Raw genomic sequence first — 16,211 nt, forward strand, 5'->3', positions numbered from 1 at the left:
AACTACCGCATTTACCAAATAAACAACAACTACCGGATATACCAAATAAACACCAACTACCGGATATACCAAACATTTTGGGCAGACAGACGGACAGACACCAACGTGAATTCGAGGGTTTTCCAAATAAAACTCAAGAATGAGGAAACAGACGATGCTTAAATTTGGAAGATATTACCTCAACGTACAAAGCATTTACTTCTGAAATTTGGAACATATTACCTGCAATAAACAACAACAACAACCGGATATACCAAACAAACAACAACTACCGGATATACAAAACAAGCAACAACTACCGGATATACCAATCAATGAAGAGCAATCTGCTACATACCTACCGACACCTGCTGGGAAGGGGAGACAACCTGTACAGCAAATTGCAGAGATACCTTTCAGGATGTTGCGGACTGCACAGAGTCATCACGTTCGCTGGAGCACGCTGTAAAATCCACTTCATGAGGGGGGGAAAATGCCACTTTACCAATGGATACAAGGTGCTGAACAAAAGAGAAAGCGACAAAAATAGCGAAAGGCGCAGAAAAGGGGGGAAAGAGAAAATAGAGGTGCTGCCTGTCAGGTGATATTACACGATGTCCTTCGTGAAGAATATGCGAGATATTGCCGGCACCATGGGCAAATTCCAAATTCATGCCCTAACCTGAGTAGAACGTCAGTCATGGCCAGCCTTTGGCCAGTCTTCCCCCAGCCAACCCCACAAGAACGTGGGAATAATTTTATGGCTGTTAAAGAAGAAAAACAACAACAAAAGAGCTTGGAGACAACCGCTACTCTGCAAACGATGCTCCTGGTTTGCGACCGCAGGGAAATCTCTTCACTCCCACAGACTCGAGAGTCCACCATTATTCTTCTTCTCTGAATCAACTTGTGTGATTAAGTCTCCATGATAGAATGATCCAGACGCTTGTGTACGACCAAAAAATCTGCACATCCAACAGAAGCCCGGCAGCTAAGAGCTGAAGCCATATGGCGGGCGTCGAGGTTCAGGAGAGAGATGGTGCAGGTTTTGAAAACAGTTTGTCCAGTGGCGTTAGAGAGGAACAGAAGGAAGAGGGAGAGCAGGAACCAAACCTGTTGAATTTTCTTAAACCCACAATCTGCAAACGTTTCCCTGCCTGCGACAAACCCTGCCATTCCAAACATTCCAAGGTGAAGGTGGATGAAGAGGAAGCAACAGCTGCAATGGCCACTGTGCACCACTGGGGCACCCTACATCTGGCAAATAAAATACATTTACTTCTGCATGCAGGTATTTTTACTTCAATAAAATACATTTACTTCTTCATGCAGCTGTATGAATCAAATTGGCACCCTTTATATGAACTTTTCTAGAGCATTACTTGGTTCCTCCTCAGAACACAAGGGTAGTCCAACATGCACACGAGATTTTTTGAATGCCCCTTCTTTTCTATACTTTGCCACACGGCACCTCCCATATAAAGGGGCCTTTTCTATGACCCTGGCATTTTTTTTCCAAGAATTGCCTTTGAGATATGAGCACCAACACATTTTGGGCAGACAGACAGACAGACACCAACATGAATTCGAGGGTTTTCTAAATAAAACTCAAGAATGAGGAAACAGACGTTGCTGAAATTTGGAACACTAGGGCATTGCCCGTACGTGGGTGCCCGTTCCTTGCCAAAAAAAAAAAAAAACGCTACCCGTACGCTCTACCCCGCCCGTACGCCCGTAAACAAAAAAAACAACGCTCTTCGCTTCCGCCCTTCGCTCTGACTGAATTGGGAGAAATAATGCGCATAAGAAATCGAATTACGAACCGTAATGGCGGTCAGCTCGTAACGCGCTCAGCTCCGCTCGCTCTCACATCGGCCACGCCTACGCAACAAAGCGTTCTGTGATTGGCTGCCGGAAAGCGTGCTGCCGGACAGTCTTCACTGTCCGGAAGTTCGCAAATCGCAGTTACGATGAATCGTTTTAATTTAATCGCAGTTTGAATTCGTTTTAAAACATAGTTTAACGGCAACATAGTTTTCCAACGTGAAATAAATGAATACGCTGTCAAATGTGCCGTCCGAGGCAGAGTCTGATCGCCACGTTCGGCACACGTGATAGCTCGCTGCTCTCTGATTGGTTGAATCGTTTTTTGGACATATCTCGGTAACTACTTCTCCGATTAATATGAAACCTTGAAAAGGCACATCCTCGGGTCCCCAGCAATATACCTGGCAAGTTTCAAGTATATCGGACCCGTGGTTGTCGAGAAACAGCGGTCACAGACAAACAAACACACAGACACACAGACACACAGACACACAGAGATTACTGGAATTATAGATAGATATAACCTCAACGTACAAAGCATTTACTTCTGAAATTTGCAGCCGATTTTGTCCAGGAGAAGCCAAGAAACTTATTTTCAGTCCCCATGTTAAAGCTGCGTACAGAGAAACAATCCCTTATATAAAGGGAGGGCCGCTTTGCACCTCCCTCGATTCATTAAGGTGTCATGGTTCCGGGGTATGGTAGTTTAATTTACTCATTGTTACTGTCTGTAAACACACCATTTTATCGGCTTTCTTGGTCCGGTGTTCCTGAATCAATGGTTAAGGTGTATTCGTTAAGCTGTGGTGGTTCCGGGGTATGTTGGTTTAATTTACTCATTGTTACTGTCTGTAAACATGCCATTTTATCAGCTTTCTTGGTCCGGTGTTCCTGAATCAATGGTTAAGGTGTATTCGTTAAGCGGTGGTGATTCCGGGGTATGGTAGTTTAATTTACTCATTGTTACTGTCTGTAAACACGCCATTTTATCGGCTTTCTTGGTCCGGTGTTCCTGAATCAATGGTTAAGGTGTATTCGTTAAGCTGTGGTGGTTCCGGGGTATGTTGGTTTAATTTACTCATTGTTACTGTCTGTAAACATGCCATTTTATCAGCTTTCTTGGTCCGGTGTTCCTGAATCAATGGTTAAGGTGTATTCATTAAGCGGTGGTGATTCCGGGGTATGGTAGTTTAATTTACTCATTGTTACTGTCTGTAAACACGCCATTTTATCGGCTTTCTTGGTCCGGTGTTCCTGAATCAATGGTTAAGGTGTATTCGTTAAGCTGTGGTGGTTCCGGGGTATGTTAGTTTAATTCACTCATTGTTACTGTCTGGAATCCCCGCCATTTTATCGGCTTTCTGCTTCGGTCGTTGTATTCGGAGAGGCCGATTCTTGCCAAATTAACCCGGCGGACGTGGAGATATTTGCATCCCATACCTGCGGGGCGGCGTGCCAGTTCTTGAAGACCACGTGACCGTAACATTATCTTGACGTGAAAGGCTTATCATTTATACCGTAGCAAACTTCGTCGACCATTTCAAATGGATAACTAACCCCTGATATAGCTTAACTCTGTGGTCTCTGCAGGATGTTATACACCAACAAACTCTGCAGGATGTTATACACCAACAAACTCTGCAGGATGTTATACACCAACAAACAACACCACCCCTTATATCAAGGGAATCCAGGTAATGATGGCGAAAGCACCAGGATGCCCCACTGTAGAGACAAGCTGCAATAAACATTTCTCTTCCATTTCTAAAAACTTTATAAACAACTTATTGCAATCCATTGTATTTGTAATATATTTATATAATTTTAAAAAGAAGCAATTAGTGCTGTAGTGTAATTAGTAATTAATAATTAGTAATTAGTGTAATTAGTGTCCCGTTGTATTTGTAATATATTTTATATTATTTTTGAATGAAACAATTAGTGCAATCCATTGTATTTGTAATATATTTAATATAATTTTTGAATGAAGCAATTAGTGCAATCCATTGTATTTGTAATATATTTTATATAATTTTTGAATGAAGCAATTAGTGCAATCCATTGTATTTGTAATATATTTAATATAATTTTTGAATGAAGCAATTAGTGCAATCCATTGTATTTGTAATATATTTTATATAATTTTTTAATGAAGCAATTAGTGCAATCCATTGTATTTGTAATATATTTTTTATTAATTTTTGAATGAAACAATTACTGCAATCCATTGTATTTGTAATATATTTTATATAATTTTTGAATGAAGCAATTAGTGCAATCCATTGTATTTGTAATATATTTTATATAATTTTTGAATGAAACAATTAGTGTTACCCATTGTATTTGTAATATATTTTATATAATTTTTGAATGAAACAATTAGTGCAATCCATTGTATTTGTAATATATTTTATATAATTTTTGAATGAAGCAATTAGTGCAATCCATTGTATTTGTAATATATTTTTTATTAATTTTTGAAAGAAACAATTAGTGCAATCCATTGTATTTGTAATATATTTTATATAATTTTTGAATGAAGCAATTAGTGTCATCCATTGTATTTGCAATATATTTTTCATTAATTTTTGAATGAAACAATTAGTGCAATCCATTGTATTTGTAATATATTTTATATAATTTTTGAATGAAGCAATTAGTGCAATCCATTGTATTTGTAATATATTTTATATAATTTTTGAATGAAGCAATTAGTGCAATCCATTGTATTTGGAATATATTTTATATAATTTTTGAATGAAGAAATTAGTGCAATCCATTGTATTTGTAATATATTTTATATAATTTTTGAATGAAGCAATTAGTGCAATCCATTGTATTTGTAATATATTTTATATAATTTTTGAATGAAGCAATTAGTGCAATCCATTGTATTTGTAATATATTTTTTTATTAATTTTTGACTGAAACAATTAGTGCAATCCATTGTATTTGTAATATATTTTATATAATTTTTGAATGAAGCAATTAGTGCAATCCATTGTGTTTGTAATATATTTTTTTATTAATTTTTGAATGAAGCAATTAGTGCAATCCATTGTATTTGTAATATATTTCTTATTTATTTTTGAATGAAGCAATTAGTGCAATCCATTGCATTTGCAATATATTTTTTATTAATTTTTGAATGAAACAATTAGTGCAATCCATTGTATTTGTAATATATTTTATATAATTTTTGAATGAAGCCATTAGTGCAATCCATTGTATTTGTAATATATTTTTTATTAATTTTTGAATGAAACAATTAGTGCAATCCATTGTATTTGTAATATATTTTATATAATTTTTGAATGAAGCAATTAGTGCAATCCATTGTATTTGTAATATATTTTATATAATTTTTGAATGAAGCAATTAGTGCAATCCATTATATTTGTAATATATTATATATAATTTTTGAATGAAGCAATTAGTGCAATCCATTGTATTTGTAATATATTTTTTATTAACTTTTGAATGAAACAATTAGTGCAATCCATTGTATTTGTAATATATTTTATATAATTTTTGAATGAAGCAATTAGTGCAATCCATTGTATTTGTAATACATTTTATATAATTTTTGAATGAAGCAATTAGTGCAATCCATTGTATTTGTAATATATTTTATATAATTTTTGTATGAAGCAATTAGTGCAATCCATTGTATTTGTAATATATTTTATATAATTTTTGAATGAAGCAATTAGTGCAATCCATTGTATTTGTAATATTTTTTAAATTAATTTTTGAATGAAGCAATTAGTGCAATCCATTGTATTTGTAATATATTATATATAATTTTTGAATGAAACAATTAGTGCAATCCATTGTATTTGTAATATTTTTTAAATTAATTTTTGAATGAAACAATTAGTGCAATCCATTGTATTTGTAATATATTTTATATAATTTTTTAATGAAGCAATTAGTGTAATCCATTGTATTTGTAATATATTTTTTATTAATTTTTGAATGAAACAATTAGTGCAATCCATTGTATTTGTAATATATTTTATATAATTTTTGAATGAAGCAATTCGTGTAATCCATTGTATTTGTAATATATTTTATATAATTTTTGAATGAAGCAATTAGTGCAATCCATTGTATTTGTAATATATTTTATATAATTTTTGAATGAAGCAATTAGTGCAATCCATTGTATTTGTAATATATTTTATATAATTTTTGAATGAAGCAATTAGTGCAATCCATTGTATTTGTAATATATTTTATATAATTTTTGAATGAAGCAATTAGTGCAATCCATTGTATTTGTAATATATTTTATATAATTTTTGAATGAAGCAATACGTGTAATCCATTGTATTTGTAATATATTTTATATAATTTTTGAATGAAGCAATTAGTGCAATACATTGCATTTGTAATATATTTTTTATTAATTTTTGAATGAAACAATTAGTGCAATCCATTGTATTTGTAATATATTTTTTATTAATTTTTGAATGAAACAATTAGTGCAATCCATTGTATTTGTAATATATTTTATATAATTTTTGAATGAAGCAATTAGTGCAATCCATTGTATTTGTAATATATTATATATAATTTTTGAATGAAGCAATTAGTGCAATCTATTGTATTTGTAATATATTTTTTATTAACTTTTGAATGAAACAATTAGTGCAATCCATTGTATTTGTAATATATTTTATATAATTTTTGAATGAAGCAATTAGTGCAATCCATTGTATTTGTAATATATTTTATATAATTTTTGAATGAAGCAATTAGTGCAATCCATTGTATTTGTAATACATTTTATATAATTTTTGAATGAAGCAATTAGTGCAATCCATTGTATTTGTAATATATTTTATATAATTTTTGAATGAAGCAATTAGTGAAATCCATTGTATTTGTAATATATTTTATATAATTTTTGAATGAAGCAATTAGTGCAATCCATTCTATTTGCAATATTTTTTAAATTAATTTTTGAATGAAGCAATTAGTGCAATCCATTGTATTTGTAATATATTTTATTAATTTTTGAATGAAACAATTAGTGCAATTCATTGTATTTGTAATATATTTTATATAATTTTTGAATGAAGCAATTAGTGCAATCCATTGTATTTGTAATATATTTTTTATTAATTTTTGAATGAAACAATTCGTGTAATCCATTGTATTTGTAATATATTTTATATAATTTTTGAATGAAGCAATTCGTGTAATCCATTGTATTTGTAATATATTTTATATAATTTTTGAATGAAGCAATTAGTGCAATCCATTGTATTTGTAATATATTTTATATAATTTTTGAATGAAACAATTCGTGTAATCCATTGTATTTGTAATATATTTTATATAATTTTTGAATGAAGCAATTAGTGTAATCCATTGTATTTGTAATATATTTTATATAATTTTTGAATGAAGCAATTCGTGTAATCCATTGTATTTGTAATATATTTTATTAATTTTTGAATGAAACAATTAGTGCAATCCATTGTATTTGTAATATATTTTTTATTAATTTTTGAATGAAACAATTGGTGCAATCCATTGTATTTGTAATATATTTTATATAATTTTTGAATGAAGCAATTAGTGCAATCCATTGCATTTGTAATATATTTTATATAATTTTTGAATGAAGCAATTAGTGCAATCCATTGTATTTGTAATATATTTTTTATTAATTTTTGAATAAAGCAATTAGTGCAATCCATTGTATTTGTAATATATTTTATATAATTTTTGAATGAAGCAATTCGTGTAATCCATTGTATTTGTAATATATTTTATATAATTTTTGAATGAAGCAATTAGTGCAATCCATTGTATTTGTAATATATTTTATATAATTTTTGAATGAAGCAATTAGTGCAATCCATTGTATTTGTAATATATTTTTTATTAATTTTTGAATGAAGCAATTAGTGCAATCCATTGTATTTGTAATATATTTTATATAATTTTTGAATGAAGCAATTAGTGCAATCCATTGTATTTGTAATATATTTTATATAATTTTTGAATGAAGCAATTAGTGCAATCCATTGTATTTGTAATATATTTTTTATTAATTTTTGAATGAAGCAATTAGTGCAATCCATTGTATTTGTAATATATTTTATTAATTTTTGAATGAAGAAATTAGTGCAATCCATTGTATTTGTAATATATTTTATATAATTTTTGAATGAAGCAATTAGTGCAATCCATTGTATTTGTAATATATTATATATAATTTTTGAATGAAGCAATTAGTGCAATCCATTGTATTTGTAATATATTTTATATAATTTTTGAATGAAGCAATTCGTGTAATCCATTGTATTTGTAATATATTTTATCTAATTTTTGAATGAAGCAATTAGTGCAATCCATTGTATTTGTAATAAATTTTATATAATTTTTGAATGAAGCAATTAGTGCAATCCATTGTATTTGTAATATATTTTATATAATTTTTGAATGAAACAATTAGTGTTATCCATTGTATTTGTAATATATTGTTGCGGATATGAGATTGGCCTCCATCCATATCCGCTTGTAAATATTCCCCTATTTCCTCCATACTTCCCAACTATCCCCAATCCCCCATTCCCTAGTCCCATTTTCTGTAAACAACACTCTGTAGACCCGACCTCCCCCTATTTCCCCCATTAAATGTCGCATCCAGGTCCACCGCATCTCACGTAGACAACTATAGGACATCTTGCTAGTTATTCTTAGTCTATGTCAGTTAAGGACTCGTTTCCATTAATTCTGACTCTTCGTTGCACCAGAATGTGATTGTATGGCACCGTTAGGAAGTTTAGGACCTCCCAATACCTCCCCGCAGCTCTTCCTCACGGTTCAGCAACAACAACAGCAACAGCAACAACAACAACAGCGGCGGCGGCGCGGGGAGTGCGCGTCCTCACTCCGGCTTGGTTGGTAGGGGGTGTTGGGAGGGCACCAAGCCTTTCCAACGAGCCGCCATCGACCATGTGCTCGACGGGGTTACCAAGTAGGGGCTCGCTGTCAGCTCCTCGTCAGGGGTGGAGCCCGGTAACCCCCGCACCCAATAGAAGCGGCAGACCGATCCCATCTGGGGCGGAGCCAACGAGCCGAGGGCGTGTCACTCCCCGCTGAGCATGCGCAGGAAGAGGGAGGTGACGTCAGATGCGCCCTCAGCTTGGACAGAGAAGGACGCCACCTCCGAGCGCTGTGACACCTCCCCGCATCTCTGGACTGGACCGTGCTTGATTCTGTCCCTGAGCCAAGGTGCACCTTGTGCTATCGACTGCCTGTCCTTCCCTGCCATCAATCCCTGTGTAAGTCAGTCTTGTTCCGTTTGTCTGTGGTCTGTCTGGGATAGATAAGATTGTGTCTAAGTGCCTATCTCTTCTGTGTCTTTACCTCATTGCCTTGTAATCTACCCCTTTTCTCCCCCACTAATTATATCCTCCTCCGGAGGTCTTGAGAACTGTACCCCTTGCGTCGTTTCATTTATCCCAGTCGTTGTGTCCTTTCCTTCATTGATTTAGCGTAGCGCGATTTGGCCAACATTCGAGTGGAATCGGGTGAGTTGGGGGTAATCGGGTAAACTGTGCGAACACGGCGGCCATTCCGCTCGGCCCATCATAACATCTGAAGCCGTGTCCGTAACAATATTTTATATAATTTTTGAATGAAACAATTAGTGCAATCCATTGTATTTGTAATATATTTTATATAATTTTTGAATGAAACAATTAGTGCAATCCATTGTATTTGTAATATATTTTATATAATTTTTGAATGAAGCAATTAGTGCAATCCATTGTATTTGTAATATATTTTATATAATTTTTGAATGAAACAATTAGTGCAATCCATTGTATTTGTAATATATTTTTTATTAATTTTTGAATGAAGCAATTAGTGCAATCCATTGTATTTGTAATATATTTTATTAATTTTTGAATGAAGCAATTAGTGCAATCCATTGTATTTGTAATATATTTTATATAATTTTTGAATGAAGCAATTAGTGCAATCCATTGTATTTGTAATATATTTTTTATTAATTTTTGACTGAAACAATTAGTGCAATCCATTGTATTTGTAATATATTTTATATAATTTTTGAATTAAGCAATTAGTGCAATCCATTGTATTTGTAATATATTTTTTATTAATTTTTGAATGAAGCAATTAGTGCAATCCATTGTATTTGTAATATATTTTATATAATTTTTGAATGAAGCAATTAGTGCAATCCATTGTATTTGTAATATATTTTTTATTAATTTTTGACTGAAACAATTAGTGCAATCCATTGTATTTGTAATATATTTTATATAATTTTTGAATGAAGCAATTAGTGCAATCCATTGTGTTTGTAATATATTTTATATAATTTTTGAATGAAGCAATTAGTGCAATCCATTGTGTTTGTAATATTTTTTTTATTAATTTTTGAATGAAGCAATTAGTGCAATCCATTGTATTTGTAATATATTTTATATAATTTTTGAATGAAGCAATTAGTGCAATCCATTGTATTTGTAATATATTTTTTATTAATTTTTGAATGAAGCAATTAGTGCAAGACTTGGATTTTGAACCCACCGCTGCCCCATTGTTATTTATTTACAGAAACTAGTTTCCTGGACATTAACTATCCCAGCGAAAGTGAATCAAGCATAAAAAGGTGAACCTGCAAACACATCCGGTAATTGTTTCCACGTGTGGAAAAACTTTCCTACCTTAGGTCGACAATTCATACTGTGAGACAATGTTTGCATGGTCTGTGTCCATACCAATGGTGGACACACAAGGTATAAAACCCTCAGCAATCAGTCTGATAATACAGACACATTCGGAATTCTCAATTATCAACTTAACAATTGTCCAAGTGAATGCCGAAGATCCGCACTTGTAGAATTCCTGCAATTTTGGCGATTTTTTTCCAATTTGTTTTTTTTTCCAATCAATTATTGAATATTGTGATCAAACTGATGTACCAACTGAATAGCTGTCAATATTTGACAAATTTGATCACATTTTGAACCAATCCCAGGAGCAGACAACTCGGATTCAACCACACAACCGGTGAAACCAACACAGGTGTGCACACATTTGCAAACGCACACCACAAAGTTAGGAGCAGTTAATGAAAGAATACCTGGACCACAAATTAGCAGACATGGATATGGGACACGTGCGTCTGCAACACCGTGCAAGATCCTGATGTGACGACTGCGCACCATAATATACTTTGTGGGGGATTTTGGAGGGAAAAAGTTTCTCACTCACCGTATACAAGTGGATGATGGTGTGACCTGACCTTTAAGTGAAATCACACATGCAAACCTGAGTAGTACCTTAAATCCCAAATAGCACGGAGACGTTGTGAATTTTAGAGCGTGACCTTGCACGGACAAGTATGACCAATGAGACAACCGATCACCCATTTTGTGGCGGCCCTGCACGCAGTACATGGACGTGCATGCACACGTACGCGTACATGACATGGAATAGGAGAAGCTTCCCTCCATTTCCCCCCTGCCCCCAGACCTTTCCTGTTTGGTCTGCGCCTTCTAACCCAAGAACCTCCAGGGGCGGTGCCCGGCAGACAGACTGATTAATGGGTTGTCCGGCCCTGCGCACCTCAAACGCAGCCGTTGCCCTCGTCCTGCATCCAGTCCGCAGCTGCACCGTCCCGTACCGAAGTTAAACACAAACACGTGCCTGCGCCCCCAATCAATGCCGCCATAACACAAAAAACAAATATGCGTCATTTCAGACGAAGGATCAAATTTGTGGTGGAAGGACGAATGAGGATGTTAAAGATCATAATAGTAGTATTTATTATGAAAAGGTATATATAATGTGATGCAAGGTATTTAAATGCATTTAAAACGTGCCTGATCAGTGCACCAAGAAACGTGCCTCATCAGTACACCAAGAAACGTGCCTCATCCGTGCACTAAGAAACGTGCCTGATCGGTGCACCAAGAAACGTGCCTCATCCGTGCACTAAGAAACCTGCCTGATCGGTGCACCAAGAAACGTGCCTGATCGGTGCACCAAGAAACGTGCCTCGTCGGTGCACCAAGAAACGTGCCTGATCGGTGCACCAAGAAACGTGCCTCGTCGGTGCACCAAGAAACGTGCCTGATCGGTGCACCAAGAAACGTGCCTCATCCGTGCACCAAGAAACGTGCCTGATCGGTACATCAAGAAACGTGCCTGATCGGGTACATCAAGAAACGTGCCTGATCGGTACATCAAGAAACGTGCCTGATCGGTGCACCAAGAAACGTGCCTGATCGGTGCACCAAGAAACGTGCCTGATCAGTGCACCAATAAACGTGCGTGATCAGTGCACAAATAGGCATACCTGATCATTGCACCAATAAACGTGCATGATCAGTGCACCAATAAACGTGCCTGCATGATCAGTGCCTGATCAGTGCACCAATAAACGTGCCTGATCGGTGCACCAAGAAACGTGCCTGATCGGTGCACCAAGAAACGTGCCTGATCGGTGCACCAATAAACGTGCATGATCAGTGCACCAATAAACGTGCATGCGTGATCAGTGCCTGATCAGTGCACCAATAAACGTGCCTGATCAGTGCACCAATAAACGTGTGTGATCAGAGCACCAATAAACGTGCATGCGTGATCAGTGCATGATCAGAGCACCAATAAACGTGCATGCGTGATCAGTGCACCAATAAACGTGCATGCGTGATCAGTGCATGATCAGTGCATGATCAGTGCACCAATACCCGTGCCTGATCAGTGCAATATTCCTCCCGATATATTCCACCATCATCCTTTGCCTTTCCCTATTTATGTCCCAAATTTGCCCACTTTTTGAAGCTCACCTTGGTATTCCGAGGAAGCACGTGCACCCAGGGGGTCTGTAAGGCCTTCGTGTAGTCCGTGAGGGTACGTGAGCAGCATTCAGATCCGTGAGCGGAGCGGGAGACACACCGATGCTGCTGGGAGGGTTGGCATCAGCAGGATTCAAAATGAGAACAAACCGATACAAAACGAAGACACAATGAGATGAATGTAACAAGACCACAATGTTAACAAACCCCACATATGATTAAAGTTAACAAATCCGAACCAATGTACAAAAAAAGCTCACGAAACCAGACGGAACAAAATAAATACATTTACATTTAATCCATGGACAAATTTGGCATCAAGAGGTCAACCTGCAATAACGGCATCACACGGTTACCTCTCTGCACAAAGACGTGGACACGTCATAAAGGTTGCCACGTGATCCATAATCCCTATACTGCCTTTATCTATCCATGTAATTAATTATCCATTTGTTGTTGAGTACAAATCCATGGAAGCATCTCGCATCTACCATCCAGATCAGCAAAATGCATTTCATTAAAATGTTGCATCAGCTCGTCGGGGGTTTTCAAAAAAGAAAAGTGTAAATATGACCAATGGTAACAAATGGCACTGATTCTGATTAAACAAGCATTGTGAGTATTGCGCTGCAATACATGTCCCCTACCGGCAGTCTGTCGTCCGGAAAACTGTTGGGGAAATTACCAAAGGGTTATTTACCCACAGGTTCTGAATCGTTCCCAATCGCTAATTACCTCAGGACGGGCTCACCTGTGATTCGCACTCGGGACTTCGATGTATACACCTTCCTTACAGACAGGTCAGCAGAAGCACGAGAAAATAAGTTGTTGATAAAGAACCTTTCGAGTCGCTAAATATCAGCAATTTATTATATTTTCCGGTTCACGATCAATGATCGATGTGTATACATATGTTGCTGGGCTTGGCTCCGCCCCTCCCGAAAACGCACGAGACGTTCGCGTTTGACGTTCGCGAGACGAGGCTGAGGGCGCGCGGTGCGGCTTGAGGAAAACTCCAGAATAAACAAGAGATATCCATTTTAAAAATATTTTCGTTTAATTAACGATATCTGCCAAACCACGTGCCCTATCGCAAATTCCAAAATGGCATTTTAGTAGACTGACATGCTGAACAGATCTGTGAAGTTTCCCCTCGATTGGATCAAAAATGAGGGAGGAGCTCGGTTTTAAAGGTTCATGCTTAAAAACGTCATAACTCTGAAACCATGTGACGCATTACGTCATGCTTATTGACTTTTTTGTTCGTCATGTGTATGCGATTCTGCCTGCAAAGTTTGGCCTCGATCTGTTCAGCCGTTGCAGAGAAAAAGGGGTTTTCGTGTTTTCACGAAAAACAATATGGCGGCCGAACCACGTGATATGTGCCGTCATAATTACCATTAAAATATTCTACAGACCGAGTCCCCCCCTTCGGTGAAAATTTGATCTCAATCGGTCCTATTATTGCAGAGAAATTGGTTTTTAAAGGAAATTAAAACTTAAAATGGCATTGAGTTAAGGATCATCAGAATTATCAGAATTCCCAAAGTTCAAAGTGCCATAACTTTGTCAAAAACGATCGAAACGTCGTGAAGTTCGAACTTGATCTGTAACTTATGAGGAAACCATGTGCCAAGTTTGAAAACATTAGCATTAAGCGTTTAGAAAAAAAGTCCGGAAAACTGTTCTTTGCGTTACGGACTGACGGACTGACGGACTGACAGACGGAGGGACGGCGTGCAAACCTATAGTCCCCTCCAGTGTACACCGGTAGGGGACTAATAAATAAAAAACAATATTGTTGCCACTTCAGCAGCTCACACATGTGAAAAACCACCATTATACTACGTTTTGTATCCCTGCTGATAGGCCGGATCAGGATCCAGACCTCCAAGATCTAATCAATTAGTCATTGGCACACACCCAACATGTCCACAAAATTTCGTCCAAATCTGTCCACAAACGTTTTAGATATGCTGCCCGCAGACAAACAGACAGACAGTCAGGGGGTGAAAATAAAACCTCCGCCCACATTCAGTGGCACAGGTAACGATGATACTGGAGAGTTGTATTATAATGTGGAGGAGAATAATACAAGAAGACCCCCACAGTGTTCAACTTTATAATTCTACTGAAATAAAATCATTTCAAAGGTTGTATAAAAAATTCGGGAAGTTTACTGCCATTGATGCAGTGTCTTATACACCACCTGATTTAACACATTACATTAGTACAACTATCAGGGACGCCTCTTCACGGTGGTTATACCTCCAGACTTGTGGTGTTTTCCCCACTTGAATCTTCCCCATTCTTCAAGGCTGACCGACTCATCAATGCAACACAGTCAGAACCAGAGTGCCGATCGGTCCCCATGGACCGACCGACCTATATGGACTCTCTGACTCTCTGTCTCTCTGTCTCTCTGTCTCCCGACTCTGTCTCCCGACTCTGTCTCCAAGCAGTTCAATCTTGGTTTCATCAGACCACAGAATCTTGTTTTTCACAGTCTGAGTCCTTTCGGTGCTTTTTTGCAAACTCCAAGCGCGATTTCATGTGTCTTTCACTGGGGAGAGGCCACTCTGCCATAAAGCCCAGATCGGTGGAGTGTTACAGTGATGGTTGTCCTTCTGGAAGTTTCTCCCATCTCCACACAGGATCTCTGGAGCTCAGCCAGAGTGACCATCGGGTTCTTGGTCACCTCTGTTACCAAGGCCCTTCTCCTCCAATTGCTCAGTTTGGCCGGGCGGCCAGCTCTAGGAAGAGTCCTGGTTGTTCCAAACTTCTTCCATTTAAGAATTATGGAGGCCACTGTGCTCTTGGGAACCTTCAATGCAGCAGAGATTTTTCTGTAGGCTTCCCCAGATCTGTGTCTCGACACAATCCTGTCTCTGAGCTCTGCAGGCAGTTCCTTCGACCTCATGGCTTGGTTTTTGCTCTGATATGCATTGTCAGCTGTGAGACCTTATATAGACAGGTGTGTGCCTTTCCAAATCATGTCCAATCAATTGAATTTACCACAGGTGGACTCCAATCAAGATGTAGAAACATCTCAAAGATGATCAAGAGAAATGGGAGGCACCTGAGCTAAATTTCAAGTGTCATAGCAAAGGGTATGAATACTTATGTCAATGTGATATTTCAGTTTTTTCTTTTTAATAAATTTGCAAAACTTTCTAAAATCCTGTTTTCTCTTTGTCATTATGGGGTATTGAGTGCAGATTGATGAGGGAAAAAAGGAATTTAAACGATTTCAGCAGAAGGCTGCAACATAACAAAATGTGAAAAAAGTGAAGGGGTCTGAATACTTTCTGAATGCACTGTATCTCATGCTTTTGATACAGTCTGGCATCCCTCTTTGCTCTCCAAACACTCTTCCGATTGAATCCCAGGGAAACTCCACTCTTAGATTACTGACTTCCTCTACTCTCGGAGACAACATGCGACTCTCAACAGAATCCTTTCCTCTCCTCTCCCTGTCAAGGTTGGAGTGCCCCAATGCAGTGTTCTCGACCCAGTCCAATTCCTGATCTTCTTCAAGAATCTCTC

The 16,211-nt window shown here is 36.6% G+C and overlaps 1 protein-coding gene across 3 annotated transcripts in view; it reads right to left on the reverse strand.

Annotated features, from left to right (window-relative positions):
• The window catches only part of LOC144892887 (uncharacterized), a 310,345-nt gene that overhangs the window by 278,283 nt on the left and 15,851 nt on the right, over window positions 1-16,211 (reverse strand). For all 3 annotated transcript variants that reach the window (XR_013624005.1, XR_013624004.1, XM_078781253.1), the window contains exon 2: window positions 12,657-12,773. The gene's annotated coding sequence lies outside the window, so the exon portion shown is untranslated. The remainder of the gene's footprint in view (window positions 1-12,656; window positions 12,774-16,211) is intronic.

Source organism: Myxine glutinosa, chromosome 7, assembly GCF_964187855.1.
Source record: "Myxine glutinosa chromosome 7, kmMyxGlut1.1, whole genome shotgun sequence".
In the NCBI taxonomy this organism is placed as follows: Eukaryota; Metazoa; Chordata; class Myxini; order Myxiniformes; family Myxinidae; genus Myxine; species Myxine glutinosa.